Source organism: Callorhinus ursinus, unplaced genomic scaffold (genome assembly GCF_003265705.2).
Source record: "Callorhinus ursinus isolate GAN/ISIS: 27379988/994484 unplaced genomic scaffold, GSC_fseal_2.0 scaffold8, whole genome shotgun sequence".
NCBI lineage: Eukaryota > Metazoa > Chordata > Mammalia > Carnivora > Otariidae > Callorhinus > Callorhinus ursinus.
This window is the reverse complement of record NW_027397070.1, coordinates 20,339,679-20,355,430: the sequence shown is the minus strand read 5'-3', so window position 1 is coordinate 20,355,430 and position 15,752 is coordinate 20,339,679. Positions and strand designations below refer to the sequence as shown.

Below are 15,752 nucleotides of genomic sequence, written 5' to 3'. Positions count from 1 at the left end.
CTGTTGTATACTCCTAATTTTTTTCTCTTTTCTCTCATCAAGCTTCTTGTATCAGGATTATCAATAAACATTATTAAATTCAGCAGTCACTTCTTTGCTGTGATATTTCTTGAAATTTCAGCAACATTTGCCATAGTTGATTATGCTTTTCCTCGAGTCTCTTTCTTCACTTGGCTTCCAAGATATCTGGTTTTCCCATTAATTCTCTGGCTTTTCCTTCTTACTGCCCTTTGCTGATTCCTTCTTATCTCCTTGACCTCTAATCGTGAGATTATTTGGGGCTTACTACCTGGATTTCTTCTCTTTTCTATTTAAGCTCACTTCCTTGGGATTCTCAAGACTCAGAATTTTAAATATGAGCTGCTGACTCCCAGATTAATACTTTCAACAGAGATCTCTTCCCTGACCTCCAGCTTCACATAGCCATCTGCCTTACTTATTCCCTCAACTTAAATATATAATATGCATTATAAACTTAACATGTCTAAAACTGAGCTCTTGATATGCCCACCACTCAAGCTTGTACCTCTCACAGTGTTCTCTAATGCAGTAGATGGCAAATTCACTCCTGAAATTTCTCAGGACTGAAGCTTAGAATCCTCCTTAATATCTTTTTCTCCCTCATTCTTCACATCTTAGGCTCTACCTTTAAAATATATCCAGGATACAAATTCTTATATCTCTCCTGTCATTCCACCCTGTTGCAACAAATAAGTCCCCAAATTTCACTAGGTTAACATAATATTTTATTTTTGGCTTATATAGATGTTCATTTATTTTTATGATGAGTGGGTTCAAGAGGGCATTCTGCTCCCAAATAGTCATTTAGTGACCCAGACTGACAAAAACCCTACCATCGTCTAATTTCATCATCTAAGGCCATTCTGGAGGCAATTCCTGGTTCTTAAAGGTCATAGCACAGAAATGATCTACTTTATTTCCATTTGATTTCCAATGAAGGTACCCAGTAAGATAACAACATTTGGATGAAAACATGTGGGGAATGTAGCCCCAGATTGGGCAGCTACCCTCCAGTGGCTACAAAGAAACTAAATTTTTGGTGAATGCCTAGCTGTCTATGCCACATTCTAAAAGTGCAGTGAATTTTGACTATTTCACTTACAATAGCTAAATGAATAAGTGAAATACAAACAAATACAACAAACCACTTATTGGCCTATAGCCCTGTCCAGCTACTATCTTTTCCTTTTTCAAGCTTATCAAAATGGTAGCCCAGACTTCCTGTTTCACTCTAATTTCCTAGTCACTCCAGTCGGCATTCCACTGAACATGAACTTCCTCCTTGTAAATAAATTCACTAGAAAATGTGGCAGGATAATATTTTTGCCATTTTTTAAAATTCCTATGATTATCTCTCTCTCTCTCTCTTTTTTTTTTTTTTTTACCTTGTGGTGCTCTCTCCCTTGAAATGAAAGCAACTGTTACCTGAGGGAGAGGACAGAACACAGCTGAATGTGAAGTCAACGTTCAGGTTTAATGTTCCACAGACAATTTTAAAATCTCACAGGAGTGCCAAAGATATGAAAACCGATTTTCAGTTGCAAGAGCTAGGCACTTGAGAGTGAGAAAAGTTTTTCATTTTTCTCTGAACTTCCAAAGTTTTTTTTTTTCTTTTAAAGATTTTATTTATTTCTTTGAGAGAGAGAAAGTGAGAGAGATCACAGAGGGAGATGGAGAAGAAGACTCACCACTGACTGAGAGGATAGCCTGATGTGGGGCTCGATCCCAGGACCCTGAGATCATGACCTGAGCTGAAGGCAGCCACTTAACTGAGCCACCCAGGTGTCCCCCAAAGATGTTTTTAATAGCAAGAAAGCATACTTGAAAATGTTGTTTTTGGCATTTTAGTCTAAGAGTAAACACAGTATTATGGGGATAGTTTCATTTAATTACAGAAGAAGGTAAAAAAATCATCCCTATGTGGCAGTGGAAGAGTAGTCTAGAGTGGGGAGCATTTCAACTCGGGTTTTCCAAAAGTAGATGCTGTGATAAGGGCTTACACGTAACCATGTAACTTTTTATATAGGGAGGTGATCTTTAGACACAGGAGGAGAAATTAGAGAGAGTGAGATAAATCTGAAGAAAGCCAATATAAGTGTATTATTGAAACTTCTGTTAGGAACAATAAAAATTTTATTTTCCTGAGAAATGCAGTCAGCCTTGTAGAACTTTACTTTCAAGAAGGGGAGATGGAAGCACTTATTCATTGACTCTAATACCAAATTGGTTGAGTTACTCCTGAGAGTTAACTTCCTTGTATTCCTGAGCTCTATATGCCATTCAGTCTATCACAGCATTGGAGAAAGTCCTGGGGGACAAAGTGTAAAATGAGGCAGTATGTCTTTGTAGTGGGATGCGAGAGGCATGAACTTACTTAAAGCCCTTATGGAACTGTTCACTCCAATTTTGACTGAAGTGAGGTGAGGCCTTAAGGATATGACTGGACACCAAGATACCAGAAATATCTCATATAAAGAGATTCTGAAGTGATATGACAGACATTTAGAATTAGTAAGCGACATGCTTTCTTCCCTTCCAGATTTTGGACTAGGAGAAACTGGGATTTGAAGTAGGATGGCCATCTTATACAAATATCAAAAATTAGGCATGATAAGAACATTCAGCAAATGAATGCCACCCATGCAACAAAAACTAAGCAGGACAAGCTACATAATAATTGGAGGCTATTAAAGGTCTGAGGACTAGATACTCTCCTCTAACATTAGACTGCCCTAAGCATGGAGAAAGGAAGAAAGGGCACAGGGTGAGGATTCAGAATTTCACTGTATACTTGATCAAAAAGATGATTCTAAAAGGCATTCATTTAATACCTCCAAAATTTATTTACCACCTCTAAAAGAAAAAAGAATTAGGAGAAATAGGAGCTTATGAATAAGTTAAACCCTATAATGGAGAAATAAAGGTCTTTAAATTTTGATCACTTGAATTATGCTTTCAGAACTAGAATCTAGAATTCACTAAAATTCTTTTGTCTCCATCCTCATGAAGCTAACCTGGCCACTGTTGCTTGCAACCAAGAAGCCTAACTAAATCAATTGTTTTCAGAGAATGAATTAGCTGACTATGCTATTCTCTTGGAAATGGGACTTAGTATTCGAGACAGTAAGATTTCAGTTCATATTCTGGGAAGAGGAAATAATGGCCCATGAGGCACAATCAAACTATGACATTGAAGTTCTGAGATTGAAGCCACTGATGGCCTAGAATAATTTAATGATTTAAGAGTCTGAATTCCAGGACTTCTGATAACATTGGATCACTTAAAGTAAGAGGATTAAAAATTCAAGTCCCTAAACTGTCACCACATATCATAGAATGAAACCCAGGGGCTTTCTTACTCTCTTAAAAGACATTTATTTTTTTAATAACAAAAATAAATAAAATCTTTAAAAAAATAACAGAAACACTGAAGTCACTAATTATTGATTCTGAAGATTGCTGGGTTATATCAATTGAAATCAGAACCTCATTGGGTCTCTTGTTTGAATGTTAGAGAACTAATCAATAACTGATGAAGATCTGACTGTAAGGAAAAAAACCTATCTACAAAGGTTTAGAGAATCTGGACATGGAGTGTGCCAAATTGGAAGTCATCTGAAACTCACTAGTGGCATGTTGTTTGTTAGAGAAATTCCTCTTCTGCTAACAGGGGGAAGCTAGCACTTCCCTTCATGCCCATGCTGTGGCTTGTTAGTAACCAGAATCCAGACTCCAAAATACCAGGGCATTGAAGTGCACAGTTAGAGGAGGGAATGAAAGGTTACACACAGACAGATGAATTTGAAGAATTTGCCAATTTGATTAATCAAAAAACTAAAAAATATTTAGGGAGTTGCCTTGGAGGGTATAATAATGAAGGCAGGTGTAACAGCATTGTAATTATGCTTTCTTTATCGCAATGGCTAGACTTTTTTTGAGATTCTGAATTTAATGGATTAGCCAGAGCTAGAGCTGTGATTCTAATGGTTTCTGGGTTAAATAACAAAAATCCACCTTCAAAGTTGGCCCATTCTTAAAGGCGTGAGTTGGCCAGGAATCCCTAGTGTCGTGCAGAACAGACGTTGCTCTCTGGCAGCCTGCAGCTTGAATCTGACCTGTTGACATGCTTTGTTTGGCCCTCATAATTTTGGTCCACATAGTGTTTTTAAAACTGTTGATTTATATGCCAAAAAATCTTCATAAAAACTTTTATTCCTACCCTCTTTTTAAAAAATCTGGCAACACCGAGTTCATATTCCTATGTGGCAACAATTTGCTGCTGTCTGCTTAAGATGGGGCAGGTGTGCTTCAGTTTGCTCTAGGCCCATCCATTTGTATGGCAACCATATTCCAGTCCATTGCACTAATTTATATTTGATTTCATGATCCCTTTTGCTAAGGAATAAAAAACTCTAAATAATTGAACTTTGGATTAAGTCTACCCTTTATCTCATGTACCTACTCAGAGTTGCCTTGAGCAATGGATTGAGGAAGCAGAAGAACCTGTAAAAAAATACTTTTAGTGACCCTCCAGGCCTTTGGATACTGGTGAAAGGGCTCACAAATGAAAGGGCCTTAGATTTTCACAAGAGGGAGAGTCCTAGAGTGCAGAGCCCAGGGTATGGTACTAATGGAAGATAGCAGAGAATATACTTTATAATGTAACTTTATTTGGAAATGGGGTCATTGCAAATGTAATTAGTTAAGATGAGGTCATACTGGAATAGGATGGACCCTACTCCAGTGAGACTGGCGTTTTATAAAAAGGAGAAATTTGGACACAAATACATACACAGAGAATACCAGGTAAAGATGAAGGCCGAGATCAGGGCGATGCAGCAGAAGCCAAAGAATTCCAAGGATTGCCAGCAAACCACCGGAAGCTAGAAGACAGACATGGAGCAGATTCTCCTTCACAGTGCCTGGAGGGAGCCAACCCTGCTGACATCTTGATCTTGAACTTCTAACCTCTAGGACCCTGAGACAATAAATTCCTGCTCAGTTCCTGGTACTTTTGTTACAGCAGCCCTCACAGACCAATATAGTTCTAGTACTTTCTGAGGATAAGTTCTTCAGTTTTTCCTTCTATTCTGTTATCTGATATTCTCTGAATTGTTTTCTTTTGGATGGGGGGAGGGATGAGGCCTGAGATAAAATCTCTTTCTTTCTTTCTTCTTTTTTTTTTTTTTTTCAGAGAAAGTAACAGGCACAGATACATATATCCCACAAAACTTTGAATAGGTTACTGTGGACTTATTCAGCATCACCTCTACACCTTACTCATCTTTAAAATCCTAGCTAAATGGAAGGAAATTGGAAGAGAAATCTCCACACAGACATACACACACATTCACTGAGACTAGATTAGCACTCAATGTTTTTCCCTCATAGCAAGATTTTAATTACAATGAAAAATAATTACTTGTCGGGTTATTCCTCAACGTATGCCTCCCCCACTAGACTGAAATTTATTACAGCAGGCAAGAATTGTGTTTTATGTCCACTTAGAAGTACCTGGAACATGATAGGCACTCAATAAATATTTTGGAATTAATAAAATATTAAGTTTTCTTATTCTTAAAGTCAATAGTCATTAGGTGTAATTAATAATGAAAAATCATCCATAATTAAACTAAAAAATTTAGCATCTGTTTTAGAGTTCTTAAAATAAATGCCACCATTGCTTTTGGGATAAAAAGCAATTCTTTCAGAATTAATTTTTAAAGGTTATTTCTCCTCTCATCTTTTGTTCATTTCACATGATGACTGAGGCTATATGCTAATACAGTATATATTTACATATTTTCAAGTTGAATTGTCTAAAATTAAATAGAAGCTCCTTTTAGCAATTTAAAAGAAATTAGCATTAATTCCCGCTGAGGTGAAAAAACTATAAGCCTTTTGTTTCCTGAGTCTTAATCAATGAAACTTAAATGGATTTATCCTTCTCATAACTTACTGTAAAATAAATTTTCAAAATCACCCTTGCCTTGATAAGCCATCTCAGTGGAGAGTTGAACATAATTGGAGAAATCATTTTCACATATAATATCAAATGCTAGTAAAAAATGCTCAAGTGCTTGTTTTACACTAAATAAAAAATAAAACCCAGCAAACAAATTTACAATACAGCTCTCTTTTATACTGATATTTCTACATATACGTTTATCCAAGTACCCCATCTGACATTGTTACTTCAATGTCTAATAAGCATTCCAAATTTAATCTCTAAATAGAACTCTTTGATTTCCTCTGCATTTCAAAGTTGGTTCCTAACTCTCTTTTTTTTTTTTTTTTGTCACAGTTCACTCAAGACAAAAGTGTTCTCAAGACAAAAACCTGGAAGTCAGCCTTACCATTTTTCTTTGATCTTCACATAGCAAGTCCTGTTGATTTTAGCTTCAAAATGTATATTTATTATGTGGGGTGCCTGGGTGGCTCAGTCAATTAAGGGGTCTGACTCTTTTTTTTTTTTTAAAGATTTTATCTATTTGAGAGAGAGAATGAGAGAGAGAACATGAGAGGGGGGAGGGTCAGAGGGAGAAGCAGATTCCACGCTGAGCAGGGAGACCGATGTGGGACTCGATCCTGAGACTCCAGGATCATGGCCTGAGCTGAAGGCAGTCGCTTAACCAACTGAGCCCCCAGGTGCCCCAAGGGGTCTGACTCTTGATTTCTGCTCAGGTCATGATCTCAGGGTCCTAGCGTCAAGCCCTGCTTCAGGCTCCATGCTCAGTGGGGAGTCTGCTTCTCTCCCTCTCCCTCTGCCCCTCCCCCTGCTCTCTCGTTCTCTCTCTCTCTCAAGTAAATAAATCTTTTAAAAAATTGTGTATTTAATATGAACACTTCTCTCCATCTCCTCTGTCACAACCTAAGTCTGTGCTGTGACTTTACTAAGCAACTTCAATAGTCCCCCTAAGTGGTCTTCCTACTTGTACTTTTTCCCTCTTAAAATCCATTCCCCACAAAAGAGATTTCACCATAAATGGCTTCCCATTGCATTTCGATTAAAATATAAACCAATTACCATGGTCTTTGTATCAGTTGGATCCTTGCAGAGAAGGAATTAGAGATGCTAAGGTTTAGGGGGAGAAACGTTTGAAAGAAAAAGGGTGAGAGCAGAATTTGGCAGAGATAGCAATGAAAGAGCAATGCAGAGTTAAAAATGTCTCTGGATAAAGTATTCTTGGCTGCATATCTTTCTCATTTATCACCCTGAATATATCATGCCAGTCCTTTCTGGCCTGCCAGGTCTCTGTGGATAGTTCTTCTGCCATTCTAATTTTTCTACCCTTGTAGTTTACAGACCTCTTGTCCTGAGCTGCTTTCAGGATTTTCTCATTGACTTTGAGATTTGCAAGTTTCACTATTATATGTCGGGGTATTGACCTTTTTTTATTGATTTTGAGGGGGTTCTCTGTGCCTCCTGGATTTTGAAGCCTGTTTCCTTCCCCATATTAGGGAACTTCTCTGCTATAATTTGCTCCAATATACCTCCTGCCCCTCTCTTTCCTCTTCTTCTGGGATCCAAATTTTTCTCATATTGTTTTGCTTTATGATATCATTTATCTCTCACATTTTCCCCTCATGATCCAGTAGTTGTTTATCTCTCTTTGTCTCAGTTTCTTTATTCTCCATTATTTGGTCTCCTATATCACTAATTCTCTCTTCTGTCTTATTTATACTAACAGTTAGAGCTTCCAGTTTTGATTCCCTATCATTAATAGCCTTTTTGATTTTGACTTGGTTAGATTTTAGTTCCTTTATTTCCCCAGAAAGGGATTCTTTAGTGTCTTCTATGCTTTTTTCAAACCCAGCTAGTACCTTTACAGTAGTCATTTTGAACTCTAGTTCCGACATCTTACTTATGTCCATACTGCTTAGGTCCCTGGCAGTCAGTCTGCCTCTTGTTCTTTTTTAGGTGAGTTTTTCCATCTTGTCATTCTGTCTAGAGAGGAATAGATGAATGAGAGAACCAAATACTAAAATGGTAACAACGACCCCAGAGAAATATACACTAAACATCAGAAGAGACCCAAAGCCAAAAAAAAAAAAAGAAAGAAAAATAAAAAAAGAGAATATAATCAGGTGGACAGAATAGAGCAATACACTGGATCCTGTGTGTATTTTGGTTTGTTTGTTAGAAAATCAGATCCCAAAACGTAAAGAAAGAAAGACATATATATACAAAAATAAAATTAAATACAATGAAATGATTGAATGTAACTGTAAAAAAGAAAACTTAAAAGACAAGAAAAAACAATAACAAAAAGGAAGGGATATAAACAGACAGGTGAACACAACAGAAAGATACTGTATACCCTGAGTGTATTTTGGTCAGTTAGAAGAAACTACATCTCAAAATTGTAAAGAAAGAAAAACTTATATATATACAAAAATAAAATGAAATACATTGAAAGGATAGAATGTAAATGTAAAGATGAAAATAAAAAAACAAACAAAAACAAAACAACAAAACAAACAACAAAACCAAACAACAAAACAAACAACAAAAAAGGAAGAAGAAAAGAAAAATAAAAAAGAGAATATGATCAGGCAGGTGAAGAGAACAGAGCCATACACGAGATTCTGGGTGTAGTTTGGTCTGTTAGAAGAAACTGCATCCTAAAATTGTAAAGAAAGAAACACTTACATATATATTCAAAAATAAAATTAAATAAATGAGGGGATAGAATGTAACTGTAAAAATGAAAAAGATTTTAAAAAAGTTGATAAATTTGTTGAAAAAGGAAAGAGAAAAAAATTAAAATTGAAAGACTAAAGAATCATGGGAAAAAAAACAAACCATGAATTCTATATGCTACATTCCCCTAGTGCTGGAGTTTGCAGTTCTCATTGATTGGTAAACTTGGTTTTGGCTGGATGTTCTTGCTGAGTTTCTAGGAGGGGGCCTGTTGCTTTGATTCTCAATTTTCTTTGCCCCGGGTGGAACTGCACTGCTCTTGCCAGGGGCCAGGCTAAGTAATCTGTCCCAGTGTGCTCTATGTGGCTTTTGTTCCCTGAAGGCTTTCCATGCAGCTTTAGAGGATGAGAATGAAAATGGCAGCTTCTCAATCTCTGGCCCCCAACCCAAGCCCTAAGCTTGGGTCCCCACTTTTCAATGCACCCTTAAGGAATAGCACTTAATCACTCCTGTCTCCCTGGTCTCCAGACGCCCTCTGTGCTCATCCAGACTGTGACTATTTCTATCTTAGGCACATGATCCTGTTTCGAGTCTCTAAACCCTGCAGATTCCTGTGGTGGGCTCCCGTGCTGCTCATCCCCAGGGAGGAAGAGGGGGTCTCACTGGTTCTGCCACTTGTTGGGCCCTTGCTTGGAAAGCAGCCACCTGACTGTGCTATGGTTTTCGGTTAAGGGCAACCCTGATCTGAGAGCCCACTCCTGGGCTCACTGTTTGTGGCCAGCTTCCCAATCTGATGCCTGAAGACTCTGCTGCACTCAGGCATCCCTAGTCTTCCTGTGACCCGGGAATCCTGAGACCACACTGTCCTACCTAGGATTCTGTCCGCCTTCACCACCTGAGTGCCTTTCAGGGGGGACATCCCTCACCGGAGCAGACTTCTAAACTTTTTGATTTTTTGCTCTGCTGCTATATCACTTTCTGGTAGAGAGCTTACAGAGGCTCCTTCCCCCTGTGGTTAATCTTCCCATATATCTCCTTGGATTCACTTCTCTGCACCTCCTACCTTGCAGAAAGTGGTCGCATTTTTATTTGTAGAGTTACAGCTATTCCTTTCTTAGATCTCTGGTTGAGTTCACAGGTGTTCAGAATGATTTGATAAATATCTAGCTGAGTTCTTGGGACCAGATGAAACTAAGGTCTCCTACTCCTCTGCCATCTTGATTTCTCCCTCCCAGAGTTATTTCTAAGGAATCTACTACAAAATGAATTTCAGAGTATCAAAATGAATTGAGAGAGTAATGTAAGACTGGAGATGACCATACAATGTATGGTTCTTAGTAAAACTAAGGTTAAATGAACATGTAAAAAGAAGGATATAATAATATGTAATATCTGGTGGATATGTGTTTGACAATATAAATGTAATTATAAAGATGGGGAATAAGAGTGGCATAGGCAAAAAATTATAACTGCTTTAATTATTTATAATAGTGTTGGTACTGTTATTATATCTGAAGCATTTGTATTTTTAATATGGGGTGAAACAGAAAAGTATTTATGAGCTATCCTAATCCCATCATCTGTGTTCTTAACAATCATGATCCTCAGTATGGAAGAAAGGAGATACAGGGTAATGAAGATACATTTAGACAAGAACCCTATAGTCCTGCATTTGAATTGGAAATATTATTTACTCATGAGTTATTGTATCTGTCAATATCTATCTGTCTATATTTATCTGTATCCCGTTCTGTCCAGTGAAAAGGAAACAATGATCAAACCAATAGCAATGAGCATGCCTTGCACACCAATTGCCAACTTGAAATATTGCTTGCCATTATAAGGGGCCACGACTTCTTGGATAGATGGCTGATTTTAGAGCAGGTAATGTAACAGATGAATTTAAAACATCTTGACATATTAGGTATCAAGGAAACTATCAAAAATATTCTGGCTATATCAAAAAGATTTAGGAGCTAACTTAAAGAGCCTTCCACTAGCTGAAGATTGAGCCATTTGAGGTGAAAAAGGGATAAAAATTAGATTGAATTTAAACTCATAAAGCTTTTTTTTTATCCCTGAGTTTAAAATGATATTTTAAAACACACCAATTGGTAACATTTTGAAAATGAGAGGACAAATTCATTTTCTCGAAAACAGGTTAAATAAGAGAAAGAACTGAGCACTGATCTTGCTTTTTCCATAAGAACCATTCCACTCTGTAGCCACAAAGAAAAAGAGAAGTGCTTCATTAAAAAATCATTACAGCTACTACATGAAAAAATGATAGAATTAGAATATCACCTTTTTATAACACCACTGAATTGAATGAATGGATCCAGGCCTGAGCATCCCTCTTCCAGCATCAAAAAAAGGAAGCAACTAGATATTATTTATTTCCTGATGATAGAACACAGTGGAAGCCTTTTGTTCCCCCTCAAAGGGATTGGATCCAAATTTGGTTAGAATCTTAATCCAGATGTCAGTTTGTAGGAAATTCAGAAACATGTTGAACTGCACCATGAATATACAATTAGCACAAAGCAGACTAGAAAAACTACAGGTCAAATGGCCCAGGTTCTTCATCCTACAAACTGTAACAAAAAAATGGCATAGAGGGGAGACAACTGTTGCCTTGGATTTTCCCTTTACAACATCATCCCATTTTTTTGCTATCATATCTGAATAAAAGTTTGGATAAAGAATCTTCGGTTAGCAATAATTACCTTTTGATATTTTGAAGGCATTGCTCCATTGTCCTTTACTTTTCCGTGTGACGATTGAAAAGCCAAAAGCCATTCTGATTCTTATTTATTTGTTTTTGAGCCTTTTAACCTCTTCTCTGAAACAGTTTTGGATATTTACTTTGTCTTCATATTCTTAAATTTCACAATGATGAATTTTAGTGTGACTCTATTTCTCATTCCTCGAGTTAGGAATTCTTTGGAATTTTTATTTTGAAAAATCTATCCTTTAGTTTCAGAGAAATTTTAAATATACTTGATATTTTCTTCTGAGAAAACCTGTTACTTTAATGTGGAAGTTCCTGTATCAATCAATATATTAGCAAGTTAAGTCCAATAACATATTAAACAAATATATCATGACCAAATGGGGTTTATTGTAGGAAGGCAGGTTGGGATAAATGTGAAAATCAATTTGTTTGCCACATTAATAATAAAAGAGGAAAGTGATAGGATGATCTAGTAGATACAGGAAAAGTATTTGGGGGCACCTGGGTGGCTCAGTCATTAAGCGTCTGCCTTCAGCTCAGGTCATAATCCCAGGGTCCTGGGATTGAGCCCCACACTGGGCTCCCTGCTCAGCGGGAAGCCTGCTTCTCCCTCTCCCACTCTCTCTCTCTTCCCTCTCTCACTGTGTCTCTCTCTGTCAAATAAATAAATAAAAAATCTTAAAAAAAAGCATTTGATAATTTCAATATTTGTGCATGGTAAAAATCTCTCAGCAAGCCAGGAAAACAGAGGAGATTCCACAAGTTTATATATCCAAAACTTACAGCTAACATCAAGTTAATGATAGAATATTGAATTCTTTACTTTTGAGTTTTGGAAAAGGATAAATTATATTTGATATCCCTACTCCTGATTCTTGTTTCTTTCTGATTTGCTAAGACTCAGATTAGCTTTCTTCTTTCACCAGTTCAGGTGCTTAAGTGTGTGTTTTCTCAAGTAAACCAAGTCTGTTTTTACTGTTCCACAGGAGTTCAAAGCTTCAAAAGTTTGTATTTCTTGTCAATTATTTTCTTCTTTCCTGTTTTAGTTTTATTTATCCTTGTAGTTTTTTTCCCTCCCCCCACTGAAACAAATCCTTTTTCTGTAATTGTAATAAGGTTTCAGGTGAGGCTCCAACATGCCATGATTAGTGGGAATTTCAGTCAGTTGTTTGTTTATATCTTTTGTAGTAGATAAGTTTAAAATTTTTGAGGTTTAAAATCTATCACTCTTTTCATACAAATCATTTAAATTTTTGTGTTTGCTTAGGAAGTTTATTTCCACCTTGTTTATAATTAAAATATTTGGCTTATCATACTGTAATAATAATAATAACAATTATTATAATTATTTATTTTATTATGTTCAGTTAGCCAACACAGAGCACAGCATTAGTTTTTGATGTAGTGTTGAAAGATTCATTAGTTGCATATAACACCCAGTGGTCATCACAACTCGTGCCCTCCTTAATATTTAACCTTTTAATCAATTTGATTGTGTGTGTGTGTGTGTGTAGGATGTAGGATGGCCAGGTGTCTGACATGATTTTCAAATGGATAGCAGATTGTCCAGTACAATTTATTAAGTGATCTTTCTCTCCCCACTGGCGTCAATGCCTGCCAGCTTTATTTAGACCATAGTTCTGTATCTGTGTTTGTGCTTCTTAAAGGAATTTATACTCTGCTCCCTTTACATCTTTGTCAATTTCATTTTCATGAAATTTTCATTTATGGTAACTATGTATTTTAGTAGCGGATGGGGCAATATTTTTTTCTGTACTTGCTAATTCTTTTCATATGAGCTGTACAATTAGATTTTCGTGTTCCGTAAAAATTCTGTTGAGATTTTATTTGAGAATATTTTGAATTTCTGGGTAATTGTGAGAGACTTAATTTTCATTCTCAGGTCAATTTAATATTATCAGTTTTCTGAGGGTAGCGATCATGTTTGTTTGGTTCATGATTTTATCCCCATTGCCTAACATAGTGTAGGCATGCAGTAACATATTTTATATGTGAATAAATATGTGTGTAATCTTTCTTTATAACTTATATACTATTCATTGCAATAAACATACAATGCCATTAGGTAGCACAAGACCCACTGAGGCAAAAACATCTTCCATCATTAAAGCGTTTTCTCCTTAAGTTCAGAAAAATCTCAATTAGGCAGGAAAAGATAAATTGCTTTGTGTATGTGTGGGAACATACATTTATGGCAACTTGTGCTCAACACTATAAAAAAAGGACGTACTTGGTTTTATTTGAACATATACTGCTAATTACGTGATTTGGACTAATGCCAGTAAAAGTAATAAAGTTATTAAAAATTAACTGTATGATCCTTTGTGACTTTAAGTGATTGGTTTTAAAAATACATCTATAAATTTAATTTGGTGAATGAAGGCAAGAATCTGTCATATATTTCATATTGTTACTTAGAATTGTGTTTCTATTTTTAAGAATTTAGCTGTGGCTCTGCAAATGAATAGTTCTTTATTTCATCCAAAATCCTGCAGGACACTTTTTTTTCTCCTCTTTTCACTTTGTAAACAGATTGCTTCGTGGTACCACTCTTACTCTAAACTCTTCTGTATTCTCTGTACCTCTTTCCTTTTAAGGGCTGGGCACATGGAGCTACCTGGCCTTGGTGTTCTGCCTCTGAGTGCTGGCTTTAAGAACGAAAGTACTTCATCTGGTACCTTTGACAGGCTTCTGATTTAACAAACGAAGGATTACAAGTTTACAGTTTATTCACACTCTCATTATCCAAGACAATGCTGAAAACTGCAAAGATAATAAAATAAATAAAATAAATTGGAAAACTTTAGGGACAGATGAATTGCCTCTCTCATCTCAGTTGCTTTCTGTTAATCTTTGGAAGACAATTACTAACTTCATACATTTTCTAAGCGAAGGAGGTCTAAGTGCTTTTCTCTTTTTTGATCTAATTGTTGCTCATGGAGTAAATGCTTTGATAAAAAGCTGTGAGGGAGAGTATGATTTATTATGGTGTCAATTTTCCAGTGTAAATATTTTTTAATATATTGATATGTTAAGTGCATAGCTCTTGATTATATATCACACCAATGCAGGAAAGTCTGAGAGGCTTAGCTATGTAAATTTCTTTCACTTGTTATTTTTTGACAGCATGCCAACTTAAATCTTTTCCACTGTTTATTTTAAAATGTGAAAGTAGTTTTGTTCATGTATTTTAGATAGACAAAATAATTTATTTTTTATTTATTTTTTTTAAAGATTTTATTTATTTATTTGACAGAGAGACACAGCGAGAGAGGGAACACAAGCAGGGGGAGTGGGAGAGGGAGAAGCAGGCTCCCCGCTGAGCAGGGAGCCCAACGCAGGGCTCCATCCCAGGACCCTGGGATCATGACCTGAGCCGAAGGCAGACGCTTAATGACTGAGCCACCCAGGTGCCCCTAGATAGACAAAACAATTTAAATAGCACTTTACTATTTAGCAGCTATTTGCACACACATTAAGGACAACATGAGATAAAAGTAAGCAAAATCCTTTCCAATTGATTAAGAAACAATTTAATAGAGCCTTCCTAAATATGTATCACATTAGGTTTTTAAAAACATGAGCTATTTTAAACTAACTTGAGATTATTATGTTTATATTTTTTTAAACTAATTTTTTCACTAGTCATAACAGTTAATGTTTAATAGGTCATTAAATCTTCTTGGAAGATGTAAGTCCTTGTTTATAGCTGCATAATAGTTCATCTTGTGATTATATAGTGAGTTATTTAGCCATTCTCCTTATGGACTGAACTGTGTCCCATCCTGCCCCACTATGTTGAAGGTCTAACCCCCCAGTGTGGCTGTATTTTGAGATTGGGCCTTTAAGGAAGTAATTAAGATTAACTTGAGGTCCTAAGAGTGAGGAAGTAATTCAATAGGACTTGTGTTCTTATAAGATGAGGAAGAGACACCAGAGACCATTCTCTTTCCACAGGGGAAAGGCCATGTAAGGACATGGTGAGAAAGCAACATGGAAGCTAAGGAGAGAGTCTCACCAGAAGCCAACCCTGGTTTCACCTTGATCATAAACTTCCAGTCTCCAGAACTGTAAGAAATAAATTTCTCTGTTTGTCTAAACAAAATGCCCAATCTATGGTACTGTGTTATGGTAGCCCAAGCAGATTAAGACTTCCTGTTATGAACATTTAATTTATTTTATATGTTTTGCTATTACTATTTTACTATTTTATATGTTTTACTATTGTATTGATATAACTGGAATTCTTGTCCAAAAATCTTTGTGTACAGGCATCTCTATTTTTTTTCTAGTCAAATCAGTATGTGGAAATACTGAACCAAAGCCAAGAGA

General features: G+C 36.3%; 1 pseudogene; it reads left to right on the top strand.

Annotated features, from left to right (window-relative positions):
* LOC141373216 (14-3-3 protein zeta/delta-like) overlaps positions 1-14,120 on the top strand; it is a 37,953-nt pseudogene extending 23,833 nt beyond the window's left edge.
* Positions 14,121-15,752: the final 1,632 nt, after the last annotated feature.